The following is a 15,985-nucleotide window of genomic DNA, read 5'->3' as shown; positions in this document are numbered from 1 at the left end:
GGAATTGAACCCGGGACCTTTCAGTCCGCAGACCAACGCTCTACTGCTGAGCCAAACCGGTTTCGGCTGTTTGCTTTTATTTTATAGTCAGTGTTTTTTTTCCGGTTGTGTATTTGGCACAGAGGCTGCATTGGTACAGGAAGAAAACCAGGCAACCAGCTGCCGTGGCCCTGGCTTAGTTTGCCTTGTTTATCAAGTGAGGAATACATTTGGTACTTGGATAAAATAGGGGAGAGAAAGATTTAGTTAGAGATGGCAGGAATGATTGTAACTTTCATACCCCTGGTCTTTGGCAAGAACCTAGCTAGCCATTACTTATCTTTATGTTTTATTCTGAGTTATTTTTGGAATAATTCATGTAATAGAAAAAAAGGATATAGAGGCTAGGAGAAATTGAGAAAAAATTTATCCCCCCCTCAGTGCCTCACAACGTGTCCTAGGGAGAAGGAGTATGAATAACTAATTTAATTTTACTCTTTGCACATTTTTAGAGTTTGTCCCATCTCAAAGGTATGTGAAAAGGTCTTGTTGAATTCTTCTGGATATCTTCCTATGTCAGCCACCAGATTCTCTGAATTTAGGAACTTCTCACCGTACTATCTACTTGGTATCCTTCCTTTTCCTAAAACGATTTTTTAAAAAGCTCTTGACATATACAGAAGCTATGTGCCCATTAAAGATAGACCTTTCCTGCAATTCATTGAAAGTTTGTAAAAGACTTAAAACAAGAGTATTCAATATCCAGTTTTGTTTTTGTTGAAATTATCAAACCTTCAGACTTCAATCACAATAAAAGATGGGAGCATAAGGGAGGGAAAAATTATATTTTGAATTTATGTAGAAAATATCAACATGACAAATATAAAAAGAAAGGCCTATTTAAAAATATATACATATTATTGATTTCAGAGAGGAACGGGGTGGGGGCAGGAGAAACATCAAAGATGAGAGAGAATCATTGATCAGCTGCCTCCTACAAGCCCTCCCCACAGGGGAGTGAGCCTGAAACCTGGGTATGTGTCCTGGCCGGGAACTGTAACCTTCTGGTTCATAGGTCAACACTCAACCATTGAGTCATGCCAGCCGGGCAAAAAAGAACATCCCACTTTTATAAAAGAGAAAATTTTTTTTTGCATAAATAAATCTTCTTAAGCAAAAACAAACAAACAAAATACAGAGGTGCTTTGCTGATTCTATATTTCTGTGGAATATCATGGTTTAAGATTAACTTTGAACTGGTAGAAAGGAAGAAATGAGGCACACAAAATCAATCTAATTCATCCAAGGTTACATATAGAAAATTATAGAGCATATAGATTTTCTGGTTCTACCTAATATTTTATCCAATTAGTTGAAATATAAATAGAACCTCAAAGAGGACAGGTCAAAGACTCAGTATGGTTTCCTAGCTGCATCCAGTAACTGTTCAATTAAATCTGCTTTGTTTTTTAAGTTTTTTTTTTTTTTTAATTAATCCTCATTCTAAGATATTTTTTTCCATTGATTTTTAGAGAGAGTGGAAGCAAGAGGGAGAGTGAGAGAGAGAGAGAGAGAGAGAGAGAGAGAGAGTGAGAGAGAGAGAGAGAGAGAGAGAGAGAGAAACATCAATGTGAGACACATTGATAGGTTGCCTCCCACACACGCCCCAATCAGGGCCAGGATCGAACCTGCAACTGAGGTAGATGTCTTTGATGGGGATGGAGTCTGAGACCCTTCAATTCGCCGGCCGACACTAACCTCTGTGACAAATGGAATATTATGATTTAAGAAGAACTTGCTGTTATTAATTATCCAGGGAGAGTTTTGCTTACTGATAATGTCTATTTTGATTTATTTTTTTTGAGACAAAGCATATTTATGTCAATGTTGGTAAGAGGAAAATTAAATTGAATTTCAGTACAAAACTTTTAAAATACTTTTATTGTCTAAAGTTTTACACATGTCTCCTTTTCCCCCAATTGGCCCCCCTCTCCCTCCCCTAGCCATTCCCACCCAGGGCAAGCCCTTACTCCAGTGTCTCTGTCTATTGGGTATGCTAATATGCATGCGTACAAGTTTTCTTTGGTTTCTCTCTAACACACACCCCCACTTCTCCCTCCCACCAGCCATTTGTCTCTGGATCTATTTTGTTCATCAAATTAGGTTCAGCAGATACCTCGTTATCACACATACAAATGAGATCATCTAATATTTATCTTTCTCCGACTGGCTTATTTCGATTAGTATAATCCTCTCCTTCTCTCCAGTTCCATCCATGCTGTTGCAAATGGTAAAAGTTACTTCTTTTTTATAGCAGCATAGTATTCCATTGTGTAGATGTACCACAGTTTTTTAATCCACTCATCTGCTGATGGGCACTTAGGCTGTTTCCAAATCTTAGCTATTGCTAATTGTGCTGTTATGAACATAGGGGTGCATATATCCTTTCTGATTGGTGTTTCTGGTTTCTTGGGATATAGTCCTAGAAGTGAGATTACTAGGTTAAATGGGAGTTCCATTTTTAACTTTTTTTTATAACTTTATTTTAAAAAATTAAAAAAAATATATTTTATTGATTTTTTACAGAGAGGAAGAGAGAGGGATAGAGAGTTAGAAACATCGATGAGAGAGAATCATCGACCAGCTGCCTCCTGCACACCCCCCACCGGAGGTGTGCCCACAACCAAGGCACATGCCCTTGACCTCACTCGAACCTGGGAGTCTTGAGTCCGCAGGCTGACGCTCTATCCACTGAGCCAAACCGGTTTCGGCCATTTTTAACTTTTTGAGAAAACCACATACTGTCTTCCACAGTGGCTACACCAGTCTGCATACTCACCAGCAGTGCAGGAGGGTTCCTTTTTCTCCATATCCTTGCCAGCGTTTGTGGTTTGTTGATTTGTTGATGATAGCCATTCTGACAGGTGTGAGATGGCACGGAATTGTTTTGATTTGCATCTCTCGGATGATTAGTGACCTTGAGCATGGTTTCATATGTCTCTCGGCCTTCTGTATGTCCTCTTTCAAACAGTGTATACTTAGATCCTTTGCCCATTTTTTGATTGGATTGTTTATCTTCCTTTTGTTAAGTTGTATGATTTCTCTGTAAATTTTGGAGATTAAACCCTTATCTGAAATATCATTGGCAAATATGTTCTCCCATGCAGTAGGCTTTCTTGTTGTTTTGTAGATGGTTTCTTTTGCTATGCCGAAGCTTTTTATTTTGATGTAGTTGCATTTGTTTATTTTTCTCCTTAGTCTTCATTGCCCTAGGGTCTGTGTCTGTAAAGATATTGCTACAACATATGTCTGCTATTTTGCTGTCTATGGGGTCTTGTTGGATTTTTGGTTTTCTGTTTTACATTTAAGTCCTTTAGCCATTTTGAGTTTGTTTTTGTGTATGGTGTAAGTTGGTGATCTAGTTTCATTTTTTTGTATGTATCTGACCAAATTTCCCAGCACCATTTATTGAAGAGACTGTCTTGACTCCATTGTATGCTCTTATCTCCTTTGTCAAATATTAATTGAGCATAATGGCTTGGGTTGATTTCTGGGTTCTCTGTTCTGTTCCATTGGTCTATATGTCTATTCTTGTGCCAGTACCAGGCAATTTTGAGAACTGTTGCTTGGTAATATAGCTTTATATCTGGTATTGTGATCCCTCCAAATTGGTGCTTCTTTTTCAGGATTTCTGTGGCTATTTGGGGTCTTTATAATTCCAGTAGAATTTTTGTTCTAGAGCTTTGAAATATGCCATTGGTATTTTAATGGGAATTGCATTGACTCTATAGATTGCTTTGGGCACTATGGACATTTTAATGATATTGATTCTACCAATCCATGTACATGATATGTTCTTTCATTTGTTTATGTTGTCTTCTATCTCTTTTTACCAATGTCGTGTAGTTTTCAGAGTACAGGTCTTTTACCTCCTTAGTTAAGTTTTTTCCTAGATTTCTTAATTTTTTTTTTGGTGTTCAGTACAAAACTTTTGCAGATATTTTGCAACATAGGCTTGGATTTCTACTTTCTTGACTTTTACGCCACCCTGGACATTAGCTGAGAGAAATTGGGTCTGATTCTATTTTCTTCAAGGGCCTGCATTTTTGCCTTTGTAGGCATTTTGCATAGCAAGTACAGGACATACTGTGCTAAAGTGTATAGTATCTGGTATTAAATGATTTGTATAAAGTAAAATGTTTTAATGTATTGTAGCAGTGAAGATAATCTTTGACGGATTTTGACATGAGTATTATATTGAGTTAATAAATTCCTTAAATATTAAGGAGGGAAATATTTTAATCTTTATATATCAGGTATTCTGGGATCTTCCTGTTCTCCCCTTCTTATATATTGCTGGTGGAGATGGAAGTCTATCTCAGTGTTAATAAATGCCATCACCCATTCCCTTCCCCCAGCCTTATGCTGGAGTCTAGTTTGCCTGCAGCTGCAATAGTAGGCATCTTTCAGGAAGTGACCTTGGCTTGTATTAATCAAATTCAGAACACACAAAAAATCTTCTTGCTAACATGCTGACTTGATATAAAATTTTATTGCATCCATTTTCTTTCGAAATGAGGCCATCTTGTAAAAAGAAGATATACAGATGACTTCTCTAATTTAATGTATTATATTTAAAAAGCTTCTGCAAACCATATTTAAGAAACCTAGATTTTAAAAGTATTGACTTTTTTGTTAACACATATGCATTAACTTAAATCATGACAGTTTGGAAGGTTTTTATTTTTAAACCAGAAAATTACTTGTTTTAATGCTTAATTAAAAACCCCACCCATATCAGCATCAAGTTTTTTAATTTACTGTCTTAACAACTGACATTAAATTGCTATAGAAACTTTATACACTGAATTTATTTTGGAGTCCTTTAGCATTTGTTAAGTAAGGCAGTTTTGTCTAAAGGTTATCTTTGGGTGTTCAGAAATAACTGTGGTGTCTTATTTTGCTGGTTTGGATAAGAAAACAAATTTCCTACATGAAGTAATTTTCTTAGGCAATGGTAGTGCCTCCGGCAGCTTCTAAATATAACCTTAAATTTAAGTAAATAAGCCTGCTAATTGTATTAACGAGAAATAATGCTAACTACAAGTTCACACATCTGCTTATTGAGGATTTAACAGATTATTTTGAACCGGTAGTTAATGCAGATATTTCACTTTTATCATGTAAAGAAATTCAGGATAGTTAAGGTGTCTATAGATCTTTATTTTAACCTTGCTCAGTGTTAAGTATACAATGTTGAAAAGAGTAATGGATTAATTTACTGATGTTTTCTGCATTTGGAAGAAATTTACATAAAAAAAGAAAATCAGAGAGCAGTTGTGTCTGTTTCCAAAGGGTTCACTCTTGAGTTTAATGTACGGTGGTGGTGGGTCACTCCTGGGTACTGATGTTTGGAGAGGAGAGATACAGGAAAAGAAAGCTTAAACCTTAGCAGCTGTGTCTGCATTTTGGTAGATGTCAGTATGAAAAGGACAGACATGTTGCCTGTTTATATTAATGTTTTGGAAAGGAGGTGGAGGGGGGGCGGTGCGTGGAAATCTGTGCAAAAAAAGTGTAAATACTTTTAAGTGTCTTTATTAATTTGTTTTAAGTATTTACTAGAAACACAACCAGCCATTATCTTTCATTATATTTTATATTGTTCTTAGAATTGCGACCTCATGGAGATATATGTTACTTTAACCTGCCAAAATTCACTGTCTTGACACTAGCATTAATGGTTGGTTTGTTAGATACTAAAGGGTAAAGAAACTGATTTCAAGTAGAAAGATGATAACTACTCAATTATTTCTCCCCTCAAATTCCTGTTTAATATACATGGTCTTGTCACCTTGAACTTAAATGTGTTTTGCCTTCCGTCCCTACCTTCAACCCTCCCCAAATAAAAGAAAGAAAAAGGAAAGCTATCCCTGAAAAGGAATATATACAATCCCGGTAGCCAAAGAGTTAATGTTCATTTGCAGCCTGAGGGGTCAGCGTGCAGTCTCTGTTTCCTGATTGGCTGCTAAAAGGTGAAATTGAAACCACTGTAAACTTTTGACCCTGTAGCAATTCTTGTGGAACGCCTTCCTCTGGTGGAGCCCAGAGCTTCGCTCACCTCCCCACCCCAGGCTTCCTGTATTTATTTTGTGATCGTGCAGCACTGCATGCAGTTTTTCCAAGAGAGGGGGGAGAGAGAAATCTGAACAAGTACCGGCAAGCGGCTTGCTTGCATGCCTGTTTCAGTAACCATGTCATTGCTAGCTACAACTCAGCCAAAGATGTGGGGCCTGTTAATAAACTGGTTTGCCAACCGGATTTTTTAGTTTTCTCCTTAATCTCAAGGTAATTTTAAAAATGCAGAATGGTTACACTTACTGCCATTGTTCATCAGTGGATACTGTCGTTGTGTAAGCATATTTCCTGAATATGTTGTGTTAAAATAACTCCCATTTCAGCAGATGTTCGTTATATATACCCCATTAATATTTTTATATCTATGCCGAAGCCGGTTTGGCTCAGTGGTAGAGCATCGATCTGCAGACTGAAAGGTCCCAGGTTCGATTCAGGTCAAGGGCATGTACCTTGGTTGCGGGCACATCCCCGGCAGGGGGTGTGCAAGAGGCAGCTGGTCGATGTGTTTCTCTCTCATCGACATTTCTAGCTCTCTCTCTCCCTCCCTTCCTCTTTGTAAAAAAATCAATAAAGTGTATTAAAAAAAATAATCAAGAATTATTTAAAAAAATATATTTTCTGTCTCATGTAATCTTTACACAATTGGCTAACATTTTTATAAGAATTACTTTCTTCTTTGCCTTTTGCCTTTTATTATGAAGAAATTCAAATAACATTTTGGTTATGATAACTGGAAAATAATTACAGAAATTGTCTGTACATTCAAATATTATTATCAATAATTCTCTCTTTTTTGTTGAGGTAAATGGTTTTGGATTTGTCCTGCATTCATATTTAAATAGTTCTTTACAGTAAAGTTGCACAGCAATCCTATGAAAAGGCAAGGCAGTTCTTTCTTCCCTTCTTTAATACTATCATTGGACTCTGTCTTCAACTCCTGGTTCTTGTATCCCTGGTGTCTGGTACAGTGTGTAGCATGTACATGCTCAGCAAGTGCTTAATGAATGAACATAGTTTTCATTTTGGGAAGTATAGTGGCTATTTATACCTGCTTCTTTCCTAATTAATGGCAAGAACCATATTTTGCTTATAAGTTCTGAGTGCCATTGTAGTGTCTGGCACTTAATAGGTACATAGCAAACGTTTAACTGAATTAAATGCCTCCTTCAAGGTTACTTGAAGAAGCAGGACTTTTCTGAAACCAAGGTTTCTGTTTTTGCGATGTCAGCTAAATTTTCACGTGGACTTCAGATAGGACTAAATGTTTATTATAATTTATTACATGACTGGAGTAAATTATTATAAATCAGCTCAGTCCCTTTAATATATACCATATGATAAGTGGTAATACATTTCAGTTTTTTTGACCCTGTCCTTACTTTATTAGACATGCATATGCTGTTATTTGAAATAATTCCTGCCCCCTTGTGAAAAAGATGATGGCATTTAAGAAAGTTTGTCATCATGCTCTCTTTAATGGGATTAAGTCATAAATAGTAAAAAAAAAAATAAAAAAAAATCTTTTTACTGAGTTAAGTTTACTTAGTTTCAAAAAAGTGATACCTTTCCATATAATATTAAATTTTCATGTGATTATTAACTTAACATCTGTTTTTTCCCTTTCAGTATAATTCTCATTTTAAGGTAAATTGGTTGTAGTTGCAAGCTAAAAATATTATGTTTTTTTTTTTTAATTTTATTTTTTAAGTTTATTTTTTATTTTTTTCTTTCATTTTTTTAATATTATATGTGTACACATCTTACCTCCCCCCCCCCAACTTTTACCAATCTCGCACTTTGTTATGGTTTTAACAAAGGATATATTTATCACTTGACGAATAATCTCAACTGCAAAAGAATGTTAAATTTAATGTAAACCGATATTAGGTATCCTTTAACCTGAAATTTAATTGGTGCACAAACTTATTCTGTAGTGCTTTGAAGATGAGTGGGCAACAGCTGGCTTTTCCCAAAGACGGTGGTTTCCCCATCTCTACCATTTTGGGAGACTGCGGAGGGAGTCTCTAGGAGCATTGGAAGAACAATGAGTTTAATATGATTAATAGTAGAATCCTTGTCTCCTTCCGTGTTCAACAGCAAAAGACAGACATGTTTATAATATTAAGTGGCTTCTTGTCTATTTCTGTTTCCAAGCATTAGCACCTTATAGTTTGGATTTTCTTCTATCTGTCAACTTCCCTCTTCCATTTTAAGTCTTTGTTTTGGCCTTAAGGCACATTTTCTCAGACCAGCTCTTAACAAAGCTCATTTTGACCCCCTCCTCCTTTAGCTTTCTAGTGATGCAGGTTTTGATAATGTGTATATCATCAGTAACCTTTTTTCTAACTTTAGTAGAAAAATTAATGTCCACCCCTCACCTTCTCAGATATCTAGTATCTTTGCGATGTTTCATTCAGTTTTCCTGTCAATGTGACTTGATTTCTGTATGTGTGATTGACTAAAGTCTAAATTATAAAAAGGAATAAGAGTAAGCTTATTTTTTGATAAAAGTAAGAAATACAGTTTCAAGAAAATTTTCAGGACTGTTGCCTTTGCAGAATCTTGATTCTAGACAAGTTAACTGTAGCTTTCCCGATAGTTTCATACTTTACAAGGTCCTAGTAGATGTACTTTTTAGACCTAGCTCTTCCAGGTTCTTGGGGCAAAACATAGATCTATGATTTGGGGACCTCTCTAGTCCACTGCACACTTCTGGGAGCAGAGAATTTTGTAGATGGTGTTTCTTTGGATCCATGGGGGTTATGGGGTACAACTTGGGTGGGTCAGCACTCCTTTAAATAGTTCTCTCCAGCAGTACAATAATACTTTGGTATTAATGTAGGCTCTGTTTGTCAACATTCCACACTAGGCAGCAGTACTTGTTTCCTGGGTTGGTTGTTATGGTACTAGGTATATACTGAATCAAATTCCTTTTCCTGCCCACCACTCTTGTTTTGTAGGCCTTATGCTCACCCCAAAACTCTTCCCCTTCCCTAATTAAAGGAGCTTCAACAAAAGGACCGTTTCTGAAGTGATACTTGATTTAAAACCTGGGCCAGAAAATCTTGCGTTTTCTTTATAGAAGTTTGGCTTACCTTTCCCCCTCTTCATCTCCCTCTAATTAAATTGGATATCAGAAAAATTAGTCATCACACATTGATTTCATTTAAAAACAAAATGAATGTGTTTTCTACTTTTTTTCATTTCAGTGTGGTAGGAAAATCTTTTTTTAAAAAAAATATTTTATTGATTTTTTACAGAGAGGAAGGGAGAGAGATAGAGAGCTAGAAACATCAATGAGAGAGAAAACATCGATCAGCTGCCTCTTGCACACCCCCTACTGGGGATGTGCCCACAACCAATGTACATTTCCTTTGATCAGAATCGAACCTGGGACCTTTCAGTCTGCAGACTGACGCTCTACCACTGAGCCAAACCGGTTTCGGCGAAAATCTTATATGTCAAGTAATCTCTTGTTTGGCTGATAGCTTTTATTTATTTAGCATTTATGTATTAAGTACTAATAAGGAACTTCAAGCATTTTTACTTTATAAGAGCCTTCTTTGGTATAATTCCCATTTTAAGATAAATCTAAGTCTCTGAGAAGTCTTAAGTTGACTCAGGAGTATCTAGCTAGTGAGAGTTGAGTCTAGATCTGATGGACTCCAAAGTTTCTGCTCTTGAACCATTATGCCAATAACTATTGTGGATAGGAAGATTTATTCCAAGAACTTGCTTGTTTTTGTCTATGTCTCAATTGTAACCTAGAGACTATACTGTACTTATAGATGTATCAGCTGTTTTTATTTGAATGGTACTGATATACTACATGGATTCTCTTCTTCTTCTTCTTTCTTTTTTTTTTTTTTTTTTGGTACCACATATGGTGTGCTTCCCACCTCCATCCCCCAATTTTCTTACCTTTAATTTGGGTTTCAAAATTACAACAGACCTATCATGTCATATAGCTGTATTGTGGTTGGGAATTTGCCATGGCTTCTGATATCTCATTTTTTTTTTTCTATCCCTTCCCAACAGACCTGCCAATTCCGTCATGCATGGTGTTAACTTTAGGGCTAGTTATGGTTGTTGTCTTAATATAGATATTACTAGAGTTAGTGATAGTTGGATTGTTGTTGCTTTATTGTTACATTTGGCTATTCATAAGATGAAGGTGAATTCTGATTTTATTTTAAAAAGTGTATTTTTTTGATTTTTTTTAAAGGAAGGGAGAGGGACAGAGAGACAGAAACATTGATGAGAGAGAAACATCATTGATCGGCTGCCTCCTGTTTGCCCCATACTGGGGACTGAGCCCACAACCCGGGCTTGTGCCCAATTGGGAATAGAACCAGCAACCTCTTGGTTCATGGATCAAAGCTCTACATATGGAGCCACACCAGCTGAACACTTGTTTGTTGCACTAGAATCACCTCCACATTAGTGCAAAAGCCTGTCATTTAGATGTTCATTTTTTAAAATTTTCTCCTATCTTTCATTTAAAAATAATTTTTTTTGGTGACTCAAATGCAGCCTTTCCTAGAGGGGGGAGGAGGGGGAGAAATCCAGTTTTTATTTTTTTTATTTTTATTGCTTGCTTACTCCATCCGTCTGTCTATTCATCCATCCCATTTGTCTGTCTGTTCATCTTGTGGGTATTTAAGTATTAGTTTCTACCAGGATATTAATAAGTGTCTTTAATTGTTATTTGTTAAATACTCTTTTTGGACAGGTGGGGATGTCCCAAGTTCAAATTACCCATCTGGTTTGATCACATTTCAGGATTTGGAACTGGATCTTCTTCACTTTGTGTTACCCATTTTTACAAAAACCATGACAAAACATATTGTATAGGCCATCCCTGAGTTTTTAAGCAGACGCAGTAATATATGGCAAAATAAGGAATCAGCTAAAATTCCTCAAAGACACTTCTTAATAGCTTTTTTTGTTTTGTTTTATATGTCTAGGGAAAAAGTTAATTTGTGTGTGACTAATAATACTAAGAAAGGGCAATGAAACTCAACATCATTTGTTTTTTAAATCTTCAGGATCAAAATACTTGCTGAACAGTGGAATCAAAGACCAATAAAAATAAACTTCTACTTGAATACCATTTGACTGTTTAGCCAGGTAATCCATTTTTTTTTTTTTTTGGGGGGGGGGGTGTCGATCCATTGTAATTTTCTGATACTACTTTTTTCCTTTAATTTATGATTTAATCTTAAACTTGTTTTATATTTCATGGTTTTCTCTTTATCGATTAATTGAATGAATGCATGGTATTGAAATGAGTGAATATGTATATGTGAATATGTATGTGTGAATATATATACAGAAGCATTTTGGGAGAGGAGGGGGAACTGTATTTTACAGTTTATTATGAGGCACTACCCACCACCAACCTTGTTCTTACATATGAACATTTTTTTTCTTTTTAAATATATTCTTTCTGATTTTAGAGAGGGAGGGAGTAGGAGAGAGAGAAACATCAATGATGAGAAAGAATTATTGATTGGTTACCTCCTCCACGTCCCTACTAGAGATCAAATCCACAACCTGGGCATATGTTCTGACTGGAAATCTGTGATCTCCTGGTTCGTAGGTTGACGACAACCACTGAGGCACGCTGGCCATGGGAGTGTGAATATTTTAATGGTATTTAGTCAAAATCTGAATCAGCCTCTTGTGTTTTTACTATTTTTACATTGTGAAGACCAGTTTTCCCAGATTTAAAAAAAAATATATATTTTATTGATTTTTAACAGAGAGAAAGGGAGAGAGAGATAGAGAGCTAGAAACATGGATGAGAGAGAAACATCGACCAGCTGCCTCTTGCACACCCCCTACCGGAGATGTGCTCACAACCAAGGTACATGCCCTTGACCAGAATCGAACCTGGGACCTTTCAATCTGCAGACCGATGCTCTACCACTGAGCCAAACCGGCTTTGGCAAGTTTTCCCAGATTTCTTGTGTGGGCATATAACATTTCATCTAACTTCTCTTCTAAGTTTTATTAGTTCATCAGAATAGAAAAATGAGTATAGAAAAAGTTGCCTTTTCTTGAATTTCATATTATGATCTCTGAACACATAATTGGCCACTCAGTGTATATCCTATATAATAAAAGGCTAATATGCAAATTGTCCCCTCAACCAGGAGTTTGACCAGCAGGCAGGCAGGCCAGCCAACCTACCCATGTCCCCTCCCCCTGGCCACGCTGGCCAGACCCCACCCATGCATGCATGCATGAATTCATGCACTGGGCCTTTAATACACACACACACACACACACACACACACACACACACACACGCCAGATTATTAAGTATTCAGAGATCATAATAATCTGGCCACTCACTGTATATTATTCCTTTTGTAATCGTTTCACAGTTCTTGGACATTTTTTTCTTTTTTCTTTTAGTATTTCAGTTTGGGAAGTTCATATTGATATGTCTTTAATATCTTCAAACTCATTCCCCCCCCCCCCCCCCCCAGCTGTGTCTAGTCAGCTGATGAGCCCATCAAAGGCAGTCTTCATTTTTGTTAGTGTTTTTGATTTCTAATAGTACTGTTTATTACTTCTTTCTTAGTTTCCATCTTTCTGATAGCATTACCTATCTGTTCCTGCATGTTGTCCATTTTTTCCACTAGAGCCCTTAGCATATTAATCGTAGTTAAAACTGCATATTTAGATGCCAGTTTTTTTAAAAGCCATTTTTAAGGAACCTGCTTCTTACATATTTACTAGCAAACTTTGGAGGCTTCTTTGTATATATGATCAAAATATGTTGTGGATTTTTTTCTTTCTTTCTTTTTTTTTTTAGTGCTCATGATTTCTCATTTAAGAATATACATGGTTATATAAAAACTTGTTCATAAATGTTCATAGTAGCATTCATAATAGCAAAAAAAGGAATCAAACTAAATATCAATGGATATATAACAAATGTTATATATATATATATATATATATATATATATATATATATATATACAGTGAAGTATTCAGAAATAAAAAGAAACGAAGTACTGATATATGCTACAATGTGGATGAACTAGAAAGGATTAGGCTAAGTGAACGAAACTAGTCACAAAGTACTAGATGTTGTATGATCCCATTTGTATGAACTGTCCAGAATAGGTAAATTCATAGAGACAGAAAGTAGATTAGTGGCTGCATAAGGTAGGGGTTGGGAAGAGATTGTGTGAGGTTGGGGAGAATTGTGAAGATAAGGGGAGAGATAGCTAAAGGGTACTGTTTCTTTTTTGGGATAATGAAAATGTTCTAAAATTGTGGTGACAGTTGTACAGCTCTGAATATAATAAAGGCCATTGACTCACATACTTTAAGTGTAAGGTAAGTTAATTAGATCCCAGTAAAGTTGGTAAAGAGCATAGCTGATGTATTGAGGAAAAGTAAGAGCTCTATGATGCCATAAAGGAATTTTATGGAAAAATATTGTTACCTTTTTCATGGCACTGACCTCAGAAGGTTTGCTGTCTCTAAACATTCCTGGGTTTCAAAAATAACAAGTTAATTGAACTCACCTCAATTTTAAAAAAATCTCTTTCAGTCTTTGTTATAGTAGTTATCCTGTAATTATAGAGTTAATGCCAATTCTACAACAGTATCTTTTTCATGTATCAAGAAAGTTTATATTGAAAATAATTTCTTAAGAAAATTAATTCAAAGTCATACACACACCTACCTGCAGTGAAATACTTAATGGGTATCTTGCAGCAGAATGTTTAGAAATAATTTTTTGTTCTCAAGCTTATGATAGTAATTACAAAAAAATTACCAAGAAAGCCATAATTTTGGTGGATCTGCTATTTAGGGCTAATTTAAGTGCTGTGGTTACAAGTGGAAAAGCCAGTTATTTTACTTGGGGTAATCAGATCAAGTTAGGTTCTTGCCCACCTTTTATTTTCTTCCTAGGTTTTAAATTAAAAAATTTTTTTTTTTTTTTTTTTTAAATTTATTTCAGAGAGGAAGGGAGAGGGAAAGAGGTAGAAACATCAATGATGAGAGAATCATTGATCTGCTGCCTCCTGCACACACCCCACTGGGGACTGAGCCCACAATTTGGACATGTGACCTGACCAAGAATCAAACCATGACCTCCTGGTTCATAGGTCGATGCTCTGCCATTGAGCCACACTGGCTGGGCAGTTTGAAACTTTTTTAAGAGTCTCCTTCTATGGAAAGAAGACTGATGAGTAATGATACATTTAAAATTGGAGGTAACTGGTTCTGTGATGATATATAAGAAAATATTAATGCATTAATAATTTGAAGGCTTAAATAGTTTGAATTTAATGCTGATCAAACACTTATTTACTTTAAAAGACTTTTTTTTTTTTTTTCATGAGCAGAGGTCACATATAAAAAAAGATTTCTTTAACAAAAGCCTGAAGGTTAAGCTGGTTTGCTTTGATATTTCTCTTTTAAAATATGTAGAGAAAACTTGCTGTACTAACCTACAATCACCATTTTTCTGCACTTGGTGAAAATGAATGGCGATGAGGTCTTAGTAAATTGTTCATAGTCAGGGTTCATAAAAAGGACAGTTTTTTTCGAGAAAAAAAAATATATGGTCAGATTGGTAATAACATAGCTCTTGTAATATTTAATTTTGTAACTTAATTAAAAAATACAATTAGCCTAAATATTAGCACAATGATATAAAAGTGAACTTCTGTACAAAATAGTTCAGTTTATTATAAATGGCCCTATCTCTCATGTGCCAAACTTAATGATTCTGTCTCTGTTTCCGAAAACTGTTTTACTAAGACTATTGTTTTTGAACCTGTAAAATATTTAGCATAAAGCCTGAATTATTATAAAGCTGATATTGAAAACCTGTAAACTTCTGAACTTGAATAGGACTTATGTATATCCATTACATGGTGCTGATGGATTCAAAATTAGCTTTTCTGGGATTCTGCTTTGTGAAAATAGTGTGTATTGGGCACGAGTGCATGAGCTGATATTTATCAGGGATAACAGGGGCATTACTTACTTTCACATTTTAAAGTAACTTTGAACACTTTGCATGTGTGCACACGTGGTCAGCATATGTTCCTAAGTTATATTTTCCATCATGTATTAATGAAACTAAATATTATTATTTTTCAGTGAGCTTCATTTATTAAACTCATACTATGTGAGTACACAAACACACTATGTGAACATACTTTGAGTTCACAAAAATCAGTTTAGAATAGTTAATTCTGTAGACTTTTATCTTTTATAGTTTTTAAATTATAACAAGTAAAAATGCACTTATTATGTTCCAGGTAGCACTCGTATTACACAGTGCATTTCTTTCATTCTCCTACTATAACATTTGACCCTAATGTAGAAAACTGAGTTATAAAAATTATTTTTTTCTACATCAACTACTGGTATATTGCTTTTCTGTTTCAAAGGATTTTTATAGAGGTAGTTATTTTACTGGAGGGTAAATTCTTAGCTTTTTAGGATTTTCTTTAAAATTTGATTGTGATAATAATTGAGAAAGAATGCTAAAATAAAACTGCATAGTTCATGTGTTGGCAAACTTGTTAATTAAAATACTGGTAACACCTTTTAATGATTGGTATGGGTTTCAAATGCTGAAACCCTACAATATATTTATATGCAGATCACATTATCTTGCTGCAAGGTAATGGGAGACATGCTTTGACTTTAGAAGATAAATTGGCCATGCACAGCTATAATCCTCCTGTCTTTTCATTTTTAGAGATGATTCAGTAGTATAAGGCCCTGGGAAATAAGTTAATTTTTTGTGTGCATGAGAGTTTTTAATTGGGCTTTTGGTAAGCCTTTTTTGTAGAGTGAAGGTAACATGTAAATTGTGGCTGTT

The 15,985-nt window shown here is 35.4% G+C and overlaps 1 protein-coding gene across 3 annotated transcripts in view; it reads left to right on the top strand.

The window, feature by feature from the left end:
- NCOA3 (nuclear receptor coactivator 3) overlaps positions 1 to 15,985 on the top strand; it is a 92,313-nt gene that overhangs the window by 35,188 nt on the left and 41,140 nt on the right. For 2 of the 3 annotated variants that reach the window (XM_084887455.1, XM_084887453.1), the window contains exon 2: positions 11,163 to 11,244. The exons of the other annotated variant lie outside the window; for it this stretch is intronic. The gene's annotated coding sequence lies outside the window, so the exon portion shown is untranslated. The remainder of the gene's footprint in view (positions 1 to 11,162; positions 11,245 to 15,985) is intronic. 3 annotated transcript variants of the gene reach the window in all.

The sequence above is a fragment of the Pipistrellus hanaki genome, assembly GCF_964339955.1.
Source record: "Pipistrellus hanaki genome assembly, chromosome: 6".
NCBI lineage: Eukaryota > Metazoa > Chordata > Mammalia > Chiroptera > Vespertilionidae > Pipistrellus > Pipistrellus hanaki.
Note: the sequence above shows the minus strand (reverse complement) of the source record. Positions and strands in the feature narration are given on the sequence as shown.